Here is a 12,782-nt window from a genome sequence, read left to right on the forward strand (position 1 = left end):
CTGCCTTTCACAAAACATTAGAACATGGGCATCAGTCGCCAAATTCTTTGCCAACTTATAACCTTTCCCCCAGTTTCCAATGCCTTGTTCTTCATTTCCACCTAAGATCTCCTCAGGATGGCCTTCACTGTCTGTATCTCTATGAACTTTCTGTTTATAACCACTCAGTCTCTAGGAGAGTTTAGGTTCTCTCTGCAGCTTTTCATTTGAGCCCTCTTCAGAATTACTTTAATACTCTGTTAATGAAAATACAGGCTATTTCTCTAGCCTGATTCTCCAAACTCTTCCAGTCTCTACAAATTACCCAATTTCAAGTCACTTCCACATTTTTCAGGTATTTGTTATAGGAACACCCCACTTCTTGGTATCAATTTCTGTCTTAGTTGTTTATGCTGCTATAATAAAATATCAGAGACTGGGTAATTTATAAACAGTATGCATTTATTGTCCACAGTTATATGGTCTGGGAAGTCCAATATTAGAGCACCAGTATATTCTATGTGTTCTGTGTCTGGTGAAAGCTACTCTATCCTTCCAAGACAGAGCTTTCTTACTGTGCCCTCATTGTGGTGGAAGGGGGCAAAAAAGGATGAACTCTGTGTACTCACATAAGAGAATAGGTAGAAGGACAGAAGGGCCTAGCTAGTTCCCTCTGGTCTTTTTATAAGGTTGCTAATCTCATCTGTGAGGGCAGAGTCCTCATGGCCTAATCACACTAAAAAGGCCTTACCTTTTACTAGTGTTATATAAGTTTCAAAATGAATTTTGGAGGGGCACATACATTCAAACCATAGCACCTTATATCAGTATTATGTATATATGTATACTACATATACATGTATGTATATTATGTATACTATGTATACATTATGTATAACATGTATATCATGTTTATTATGTATTATGTATACATAATACTCTGAGGCAGTCCTGGGTGGTGAATACATAATACATATTATGTATACATAATACAGAGTATTAAAGTAAATCTATAGTAAATATTCCCATATTTATTCTATACTTATATACTAAAGATAAGAGTGTGTATGAGGCCTAGACTCTTAAGGAGCTCATAACCAATCACGGGCTATAAATAAATTAACTAACAATCTTAAGAATATGATAAGCATTATATTGAGGAAGCTCTGGAAACTATTGAAATGAACTTGTGGGCATCTGATGAAGCTCTTTGTTTCATGGTTACTCCACAAGAGAAGACTTTACTGTTCAAAGGGTGAGCAGTAAAGTCTTCTCTTTTGAAGCAACCATGAAGCAGAGAGCTGAAGGATGATTAGAGTTAGGTAAATGGTAAATGGGTAGATGAGGTATGTATCAGTTAGTCTAGGTTATGCTATGCTGTGTAACAAACAGCTCTCAGAACTTGAGATCATAATAAGATTTATTTCTTCCTTATTCCATTTCTGTTATGGGTAATTTGGGAGAGTGTTACTTCATGTTTCTTCACTCCAGGACCCAGGCTGATAGGGCCTCTACCATTTGGAAAGTGACAAGAGGAAGAGAGAGAATGAAACAAAAGTAAGCACTGGCTTTCAGCCTCTGCCTGAAGAGACAAACATTGCTTTCACTTACATTTCATTGACCAAATCAAGTCCATGGCAACAATTGAGTGCAAAAGCATAAGGAGGTATCTGGAAGGAAGAGAATCAGAAAATTTCTGAGCCTCACTGACTACCTTCAGGACGAAGAGGAAGAGAGGCACTCCAGATCAGAGATCTGTGTTGGAAACTCCTTGAGAACCAGAAGGGTATGCTATATTTTTGTAACTGTGAGGAGCACAGAAAGACTGAAGCTCAAATAAACTTCATTTATTCAATATTAATTAACATACTTGTTAATTATTAATAAATTTAACTTAATTATTCTGAGCATTCAGTTATGCAGTCTGTCATCTCCATCTCACCAATACCTAGTACTATGTTTGCCAAATAATTGTTGCAACCGAATTACTGAAACTAAACCATGGTTGATTACATCTGAGCCCCCAAATTGAGGTCTTGCCTTTTTACAGTGAGGCCAAAATTTTCACACAGACCTTTTTTCCATCCCAATGCTCACCCAAGTCAGGGAAAAAGGCATTTACTTTCTTGGCCAGTCAGGGTGGTGGAACATTATTATTTATTTAAAACCTATTACCTACAAACCTTTTGCATGGAACCAATTAAGAAATCTCTTAAAGAAAAAGATAATATTATACTTGGTGTAACACAGTTTTTGAGGGCCTTTTTAATGTGCTAGAAAGCCCCATAGGTCTTGACAATTTTTTTAATGTCTCCCTTTTAAAAGCAAGGCTGCTGCCAGGGAATTTGGACTCTGGTGGTAAGTGCTGGTTGTGGTTTTCCTCAGAATAAAATTATGGGCATGTTGAAGGTGGAGTGAGGCAGAGAGTGGGAACTTGCAGGGAATGTGGGCACTTATGTCGGTTAAGGTGTCAAATTTTACATGTCTGGGTTTTGTTTCCACCAGGCTCCACTCTCTGAAATCACCATTCTGTTATATATGCTTACTGGAAGGGCTGGCTCTGTTTCAAAGAAATCTCTCTGAAATGGGGACATCAGAATGTAAAAGTCGATGAGATAGTGGTAGGGCCAGTTTTAGATGGAGACAGCAAAGGTGCTATAATTTGAAAGGGCAGTATGAAAAACAACCTTTCCTGAGATTCAGCAGCCTGGATTCAGAGCCCCAGAAAACAGGGGTGAGCATTTGGTCGACGACTGTGTCATTGTGGGATGTCTCTAGCCTTTGCTTTCTCAGTAGCAGGCTGAATTCTATAACCTTTAAGGCTGTAAACTGTCTATTGCATATAACCTGTCCTGAGTCTAAGATCCCTCTCCTGGATGTATCAAAGTGTCACCATTCTTAAACTGGAGATTCATTCCTGTGGATTATGTTCTCATTTTTTTGTTTTATTTTTTTTTTGAGACGGAGTCTCGCTGTTGTCACTCAGGGTGGAGTGCAACGGCATGATCTTGGTTCACTGCGACCTCTGCCTCCCGGGTTCCAGCAATTCTCCTGCCTCAGCCTCCTGAGTAGCTGAGGTTATAGGTGCCCGCTACCATGCCTGGCCTATTTGTGTATTTTTAGTTCTTGCTTTTAGAGAGAGTAGAATGTGTTTCTAGACATTCAACAGCAGAGCTCCGTGAAAAGATGTTTAAGCTCTGACTGGAGGGGAATAGAGAGTGTGGTCAAGCACATGTGCACACACACAGCCTGTGACTGACCAACTGCTCCTTGGGTTTCCAGAATTTTTAAAACATCTGCCAAAATGCAGGTGTCATCCCATTCCTCCCTGTCTTTCTAGTTCTTTTAAGCATATTTTCTATCATGAACAGGACTCTATACCAAAGGCAGGAGATACAATGCAACTCGTTCCCACCCACTCAGAAGCCTACAACCAGAAGATGAGAATGTGCAGTGACTAGCACAACATAGCGATATCATGATAGCATTTTCAGTTCTGCATTATACTGTGAAATATTGCATAACACTAGGCAATAATACTATTATTTAAGTTCTACAACTACTATGCAGTATTGCATAGTATTTTAAGTTCTGGAGCCTGCCTGTGTTCAGAATCCAGCTCTCCCATTTGCTGGCTGTCAGACCTGGGGCAAGATACTATGACTAATTTTTGTCATCTGTAAAATGAGGAAACTAATATTAACTGACTCAGAGGCATTGCGGGGGAAAATACATATATGTATGTATATAGCCTGACACAGGGCCCTTAATAAATACTAATATACCCTCAATAAATAAAACAGTGTGCCTTCAATAAATATTAGTTAACATTTATTTTAAATTTCAACTTTTATTTTAGATACAGGGGATACATGTGCAGGTTTGTTTCATGGGAATATTGCATGATGCTGAGGTTTGGGGTATAGATTCCATCACCCAAGTAGTGAGCATGGTACCCAATAGGTAGGTTTTCAACCCATGCTCCCTCCTTCCCTACCCCTTCTAGTGTCTATACCATCTATTATTCCCATATTTATATCTATGTGTGCTCAATGTTTACCTCCCACTTATAAGTGAGAACATGTGGTATTTGGTTTTCCGTTCCTACATTAATTTGCTTAGAATTATGGCATCCAACTGCATCTTTGTTGCTGCAAAAGGCATGATTTCATTCTTTTTTATGACTGCATAGTATTCCATTGTGTGTATGTACCACATTTTCTTCATCCAATCTACCATTGATGGCCACCTGAGTGGATTCCACATCTTTGCTATCGTTGAGTAGCACAGGGATAAACATAAAAGTACATGTGTCTTTTTGGTGAAATAATTTATTTTTCTTTGGGTGTATACCCAGTAATGGAACTGCTGGGTCAAATGGCAGCTCTGTTTTAACTTCTTTGAGAAATCTCCAGACTACCTTCCACAGTGGCTGGACTAATTTACATTCCCACCAAAAGTGTATAAGCATTCACTTTTCTCCACAGTCACACCAGCATCTGTTATTTTTTGACTTTTTAATAGTAGCCTTTCTGCCTGGTAAGAGATGGTATTTTATTGTGGTTTTGATTTGCACTTCTTCAATTAATGATGTTGAGAATTTTTTTTCATGTTTGTTGGCTGCTTGTATGTCTTCTTTTGAGAACTGTCTGTTCATGTCCTTTGCTTGTGTTTTAATGGGGTGGTTTTCTGCTTGTTGATTTGTTTAAGTTTCCTGTAGATTCTTGATATTAGTCCTTTGTAGGATGCATAGTTTCTGAATATCTTCTCCTACCCTGTAGGTTGTGTATTTACTTTATTAACAATTTCTTCTGACATTTATACAGCCAACAGACACATGAAAAAATGCTCATCATCACTGGTCATCAGAGAAATGCAAATCAAAACCACAATGAGATACCATCTCACACCAGTTAGAATGGCAATCATTAAAAAGTCAGGAAACAACAGGTGCTGGAGAGGATGTGGAGAAATAGGAACACTTTACACTGTGGGTGGGACTGTAAACTAGTTCAACAATTGTGGAAGAGAGTGTGGCAATTCCTCAAGGATCTAGAACTAGAAATACCATTTGACCCAGCCATCCCATTACTGGGTATATACCCAAAGGATTATAAATCATGCTGCTATAAAGACACATGCACACATATGTTTATTGTGGTACTATTCACAATAGCAAAGACTTGGAATCAACCCAAATGTCCATCAGTGACAGACTGGATTAAGAAAATGTGGCACATATACACCATGGAATACTATGCAGCCATAAAAAAGGATGAGTTTGTGTCCTTTGTAGGGACACGGATGCAGCTGGAAACCATCATTCTTAGCAAACTATCACAAGAACAGAAAACCAAACACCGCATGTTCTCACTCATAGGTAGGAACTGAACAATGAGATCACTTGGACTCGGAAGGGGAACATCACACACCGGGGCCTATCATGGGGGGGAGGGGGGAGGGATTGCATTGGGAGTTATACCTGATGTAAATGACGAGTTGATGGGTGCTGACGAGTTGATGGGTGCAGCACACCAACATGGCACAAGTATACATATGTAACAAACCTGCACGTTATGCACATGTACCCTAGAACTCAAAGTATAATAATAATAATAAAAAATAAAATAAATAAATAAATTTAAAAAAAATAAAAAGAAAATGTGGCACATATCCACCATGAAATACTATGCAGCCATAAAAAAGGCTGAGTTCATGTCCTTTGTAGGGACATGGATGCAGCTGAAAACCATCATTCTCAGCAAACTATCACAAGAACAGAAAACCAAACACTACATATTCTCACTCATAGGTGGGAATTGAACAATGAGATCACTTGGACACAGGAAGGGGAACATCACACACCGGGACCTATTGTGGGGAGCGGGGGGGAATAGCATTAGGAGATAAAGCTAATGTAAATGACGAGTTAATGGGTGCAGCACAACAACATGGCACATGTATACATATGTAACAAACCTGCACGTTGTGCACATGTACCCTAGAACTTAAAGTATAATAAAAAAAATTTTCTTCTGCTGTGCAGAAACTCTGTAGTTTCATTAGGTCCCACTTATTTTTGTTGCAATTGGTTTTGGGAACTTAGTCAAAAATTCTTTGCCAAGACTGATGTTAAGAAGAGTATTTTCCAAGTTGTCTTCTAGAATTTCTATAGTTTGAGGTCTTACATTTAAATCTTTGATCCATTTTGTATATGGCCAAAGGTCGGGTTCCAGCTTCAATCTTCTGCATATGGCTAGCTAGTTATCCCAGCACTGTTTATTAAATAGTGGGTACTTTCTGAATTGCTTGTTTTTGTCTATTTTGTCAAAGATAAGATAGTTGTAGGTGTGCAGCCTTATGTCTGGGCTCTCTGTTCTGTTCCATTGGTCTGTGTGTCCATCTTTGTACCAGTAGCATGCTCTTTGGGTTACTATAGCCCTGTAGTATAGTTTAAACGTTGGGTAATGTGGTGCCTCTGGCTTTGTTCTTTTTGCTTAGGATCGCCTTGGCTAGGCTCTTTTTTGGTTTCACATAGAAACCATATTTTAGAATCCTTTTTTTTAGCTTTGTGAAGAATGATATTGGTAGTTTGATGGGAATAGCACTGAATCTGTAAATTGCTTTGGGCAGTATGGCCATTTTTACAATATTGAGTCTTCCAATTCATGATCATGGAATAGTTTTCCATTTATTTGCGTCATCTCTGATTTCTTTGAGCAGCATTTTGCAATTCTCCTTGTGGAGATCTTTCACTTCCTTTGTTAGCTGTATTTTCAGGTATTTCATCCTTTCTGTGGCTATTATAAGTGGGATTGTGTTTTTGATTTTACTCTCAGTCTGGACATTGTTGGTGTATAGAAATGCTACTGAATTTTATACATAGATTTTGTAACCTGAAACATCATTAGAATTGTTTATTAATTCTAGGAGCCTTTTGGCAGAGTGTTTAGAATTTTCTAGATATAGAATCACATCATCGGTAAAAAGAGATAGTTTGATTTTTTTTTTTTCTTATTTGAATGCCTTTTATTTCTTTCTCCTGCCTGATTGCTCTGGATAGGACTTCCAGTACTATGTTGAATAGGAGTTGTTAGAGTGGACATTCTCGTCTTGTTTCTGTTCTCAAGGGGAATCCTTCCACCTTTTGCTCATTTAATATGATACTGTCTGTGGATTTGTCATAGATGGCTCTTATTATTTTGAGGTATATTTTTTGATGCCTAGTCTGTCAAGGGTTTTTATCATGAAGTATGTTAAATTTTATTGAAAGTTTTTTCTGTGTCAGTCGAGATGATCATATGTTTTTTGCTTTTTAATTCTATTTATGTGGTGAATGACATTTATTGGTTTGTGTATGTTGAACCAGTCTTGCATCCCAGGAATAAAGACTAATTGATTATGGTGTATTAACTTTTTGATGTGTTGCTGGATTTGGCCAGCTAATATTTTGTTAAGGATTTTTGCATCTATGTTCATGAGGAATATTGGCCTGGAGTTTTCCTTTTTCATCGTGTCTTTGCCAGATTTTTATATCAGGCTGATGCTGATGTCACAGAATGAGTTAGGGAATAGCCCCTCCTCCTGACTTTTCTGGAATAGTTTCAGTAGAATCAGTATCAGTTCTTTGTATGCATGGTAGAATTCAGCTGTGAATCTATCTGGTCCAGAGCTTTTTTCATTGTTGTTGTTGTTAGGTTCTTTATTACTGATTCAATTTCAGAAGTTGATATTAGTCTCTTCAGGGTTTTAATTTCTTCTGAATTCAATCTTGGGAGATTGTGTGCTTCTAGCAATTTATCTGTTTCTTCTAGATTTTCTAATTTGTGTGCATAGAGTTGTTCATAAGTTCATAAATCTCTGAAGATCTTTTGCCTATCTGTGGGATCAGCTGTAATATCATTTGTTACTTCTGATTGTGCTCATTAGGATCTTCTCTTTCATTTTTTTGTTAATTTAGCTAGCAGTCTATGTTTTCAAAGAATAAACTCTTGCTTTCTTTGACTTTTTGTATTGATATTTGCATCTCAACTTCCTTAAGTTCTCTAATTTAATTATTTTCTTCTATTTCATTTTAATGATTTATTTTCTTTGGGATTAGTTTGTTCCTTTTTTTTTTCTTTTTTCTAATTCCTCTGGGTGCAAAGTTAGATTTTTAATTTGATATCTTTCTAACTATTTGATGAAGGCATTCAGGGTTATAAACTGTCTCTTAACACTGCTTTGGATGAAAACAGTAATAGTAAAAGACTTCAACATCCCACTGACAATATTAGACAGATTATCAAGGCAGAAAACTAACAAAGAAACTCTAGATTTAAACTCAACACTTGACCAATTGGACCTCATAGACATCTACACAGCACTTTGCCCAACAATGACAGAATATTCGTTCTTCTCCTCTGGACAAAAAATGTATTCTAAGGTCCATTATATGCTCGATCATAAAGCAAGTCTCAATAAATTCAAAAATTGAAATATTACCAAACACTCTGGGACCACAGTGCAATAATAATAGTAATCAATATCAGGAAGATCTCTTAAAACTACACAAATACATTAAAATTAAACAATTTACTCCTGAATAACTCCTGGGCAAACATCAAAATTAAGGCAAAAATAAAATATTATTTGAAATTAATGAAAATACACGACTTACCAAAGTTTCTGTGATGCAGCCAAAACCTTTTACATATTAATTCATTTATTTCTCCTGATAGTCTCGAGTTGGTACTATTATTATTTCTTATTTTATAGATTGTAACACTAAGGCACAGAGCAGTTAAGTAACTTCCCTTAGATCACACAATCAGTAGCTAAAAGCTTTGGGATATGACTCTAGGCTGTCAGGCTGTAGAACCTGTGCCCTTTACCTCCTGCTCCGATAAGTGGCTACTACTACAGCTAATACACATATTATCGTACTTGAATTCCGTATCTCTAGAGAGTAGTTACTATAAGCCCTGCTTTCAACAATGGAGACACTGAAACTCAGAGAGACTAAGTTACCAGGTCTGCGACTCATGGTAAATAGCAAGATCAATGAGTTTTCCACTGTCTCTCAATTTCGTGGACAACCGTATCAAATGAGGCAGGGTGTGTTAAATGTCCGAAGTTTTTATTTTATAGAATTAAGCTAAATATAAACCCTAGGACCAGGAACAAGAATATGTAATACTTATCACCTCAGGGTGCTTTGTATGAAGGCAGGCACCTGGAATATTCATAGGTACCTGATCCTACCCTGATGTAAAAATCTAGACCCCTGGGGCCCGTGCCATACCAAGAGAATCAGAACCTCTGAGGTCAGGCTTAGAAATCTGAGGCTGACAAGATTCTCACATGTTTTTTGATGTGTAGCCAATTCGAAAACCACAGCAACAGCAGAGCTGAATGCAGATTGCTGAGTGGCATTTCTCCACGAAGTGCCCCAGAATGCGGTTGTGGGAGAAGCTTGGACAAGAGCCCCCACCTCTGATTTCAATTACCGACTCTGTCTCTCAGGACTTGTTGACAATAAACAACCCACTCAACTTCACTCAGCTACATTTTCTTCATCTGCCATTGCAAGAAACATAAGTGTTAACACATGTAAAAGCCTAAGTAAAAAAGCTGATGCACAAAATGCAAGTTTTCTTTCCCTAGTAAATTTTTCAGAAAGGACTTTTTCAATTATAGAGGACTATGCAGAAATAATAGAATGATTTACTTGGAACAGTTCTACACACTCAACACCTGCCTTTTGTGTTGAAACATTGTTTTCTTGTGGGCATATCTGAAATCATCATGGTTTCTAAATGCTCAAGTTTCTTGTTGATGCTAATCCTAAGGTATTTCCAGTAGTCTCTGAAGCTAGTTGTCTGAAACTTAATTATTTATAAAGTTTGTTTCTAGTACACCCAGGCCCTCAATTTCTCCTTCTTAAGTCTGAAATCAACATGGTGGTGGATTGCCTCCCAAAATATGCCAAAAAGAAAAGGGAAGCATAAATTAGTTCCTTTGGGCTATGTCTAGTGAAGCAAAAACCCCATGTCTGTGTGTTCATCATTTACTGGGCATCTTTTTCAGCCTAAAGAGGCTAATCTTGTAAGCTCTAGTGGGAGGTGTTACACTTCCAGCAAGGGAGAGATTTGGGTGCCTTGAAATACATGGACAAAGTCATTAGGTTACCCAGGTTGGAGAAATAATCCCATTAGTTATAAATGGCAATTTATGCTGCCATGAGTCCTCTCACAGACTACATCGTAAGGGGCTCAATTATTTTCTGATTTCTGCAAAAATGGCTTCTTGTAGAGAGAAAATAAAAATAAAATGGTTTCCAGTCATGACTTGGTTCCCCTGTGACTTGGCTTCAGGGAAGGAAACTCACCAACTCAGACCACGTCAACCTGAACATTTTGCCTTCTTTCCCCCCATTGAAAATTAATAAACGGACACTCTGATATATCTCCCAGCTGCATGGGCACATTGGTTAGCCTGAGTCAGGCTGAACTCTGAGCATTGACAAGATGATTTTCATTCCAAACATCCTCTCTTAAATGATGTCAAGGTCTTTGGTTCACAATGTCTCACTCAAGTGATTTCAGCCCTGAGCAGTTTGCATTGTGATGTCTGTTGGGGATACGAAAGCAGAACAAGGCACCATCCCTGTCTTCAAGGGGTTTGCAGTATTGCTGGGAAATAAGGAATGAGATAAATTTCAGAATCATACAAGATGAGACATGATCAGAGGCTCAATGGGACATATTCAAATGGGGTTGGAGAGGTAAGTTGAGTCTAGGAATGGGATTCACGTAGAAGTGTGGTGGTCAGAGGGAGAAGTCGTTTTCTGCAGTCTAGATGTTTCCTGTTAGATTGGCCCAAGTGGGATAGGTAGGCAGGAAGCAGAGAGGATTAGCTTGCCATGCCAAGAAATGGCCTGGGCAGAGATTCTAGACCACTTTAGTACCCCTATCATGGAAGTTCTGATCATTGAATCCATGGACTCAAGCAGAAGGTCATGTCCTCCCCACTCCCAGAGATAAGATGGGATATGCCTACAAAATAATAAGTGGTCTCCAGGCCAGGTACAGTGGCTCATGCCTCTAATCCCTGCACTTCGGGAGGCCAAGGAGGGTGGATCACCTGAAATCAGGAGTTCAAGACCAGGCTGGCCAACATGATGAAACCCCATCTGTACTAAAAATACAAAAAATTAGCCGGACACGGGGGCAGGCGCCTGTATTCCCAGCTACTTGGGAGTCTGAGGCAGGAAAATCACTTGAATCTGGGAGGCGGAGGTTGCAGTGAGCCGAGATTGTGCCACTGCACTCCAGCCTGGGTGACAAGAGCAAAAATCCCTCAAAAAAAAAAAAAAAAAAAGTCTCGAATCTGAATATGTCAGCAAATCTTTCCATATTGACCAGATTCTCAAAACTACTGCTCCTCTCCTCTAGCCCAGTATCACCTTCCCTAAGGAGCCTGGGGAGCAGTTCTCCCAAATTATACACAGGGATATGCTCTGTACTTTTCCACTTGTAATTAAATAAATATTTGAATAATTACTTGTTTAATGACTGTCTCTCCTACCAGACAGTCAGCTTCATTAAATAAAAAATACTTAGCATGATGCTTGCCTCCTAGTAAGGACTCAATAAATGTTGTCTCTTTGTGCTACTTGAGTTTCATGAGTGCCAAGCCTGTTTCTGTCTAGTCACCAGTGTATTCCCAGTGCTAAGCAAGATGCCTGGCACAAGAGTCTCAGTAACATATTTATTCAATGAATGAACTCTTGGTTCCACTGCCCCATTCCCATTTCACCACCACCAAACTACTTTTCCTATAGCTTTCCCCAATTCAGTAAATGATAATTCTAATCTAGGAATTTTTCAGGTCAAAAACCTTACTGTCAGCCTTGACTCCTTTCTTTCACATCCATGCCTATTCCAACAGCAACTGCAACCAACTCTGTCCTCAAAATTTACCCTTAAATAATGCCTTATCATCAATTCTCTTATGGCCACTCTAGACCAAGCAACCATGACTTCCCAGTTGATCTGTCACAGGAGCCTCCTGATGTATCCCTTGCTTCTGCACTTGGCCTTCTCCACAGAGTAGCCAGAGTGATTCCTTATTAACATAATTCAGAACGTGACACTCCTCTGTCCACACATCTCCAATGACTTCCCTTTTTCCTGAGAGGAAAACTAAAAATTCCTTAATCTGGTCCACAAAGTCTGAGGTGAGTGATCTCAGCTGATCCTCTGGCCTTCTCTCACTGTCCTTCTCTAGCCTCTCGGCCTCCTCACTGTCCACAGCAGGCCAGGGAGCTTCCTCTCTTCAGCCTTTGACCTTGCTATTCTCCACCTGGAAGACTCCTTCCCAGACATCCATAGAGCTGGCTGCAGCTACAGTTGGCATAGCATGGGTGTGAAGGAAAGAGTCAAGGCTGACAGTAAGGTTTTTGACCTGGGAAACTCCTAGAGTGGAATTATCATTTACTAAGCTTGGGAAGGGTATAGGAGAAATAGTTTGGTGGCAGTGGGTAGAGAGGAACCAAGACATGTGGTTTCTCCCTCCTTTCTTTCAGGTCTCCCTTCCATGCTACCCTCTCAGAGCCTTGCCCCAAGCACCCTACTTAAATGGATGCCTTGGCCCCTCCAGCCCTCCTCATCTGTTTGCTATGTTTTACTGTCCTTCATAGCTCTTATTGACACTTGTCACAATACACATCTATTTACTTATTGTCTATCTTCCACTCTAAAACATAGATGAGACTTTGACAATTTTGTTTAGTATTTACATGTCCAACGCCTAGATTAAGA

This window comes from Macaca thibetana, chromosome 8 (genome assembly GCF_024542745.1).
Source record: "Macaca thibetana thibetana isolate TM-01 chromosome 8, ASM2454274v1, whole genome shotgun sequence".
Lineage (NCBI taxonomy): Eukaryota > Metazoa > Chordata > Mammalia > Primates > Cercopithecidae > Macaca > Macaca thibetana.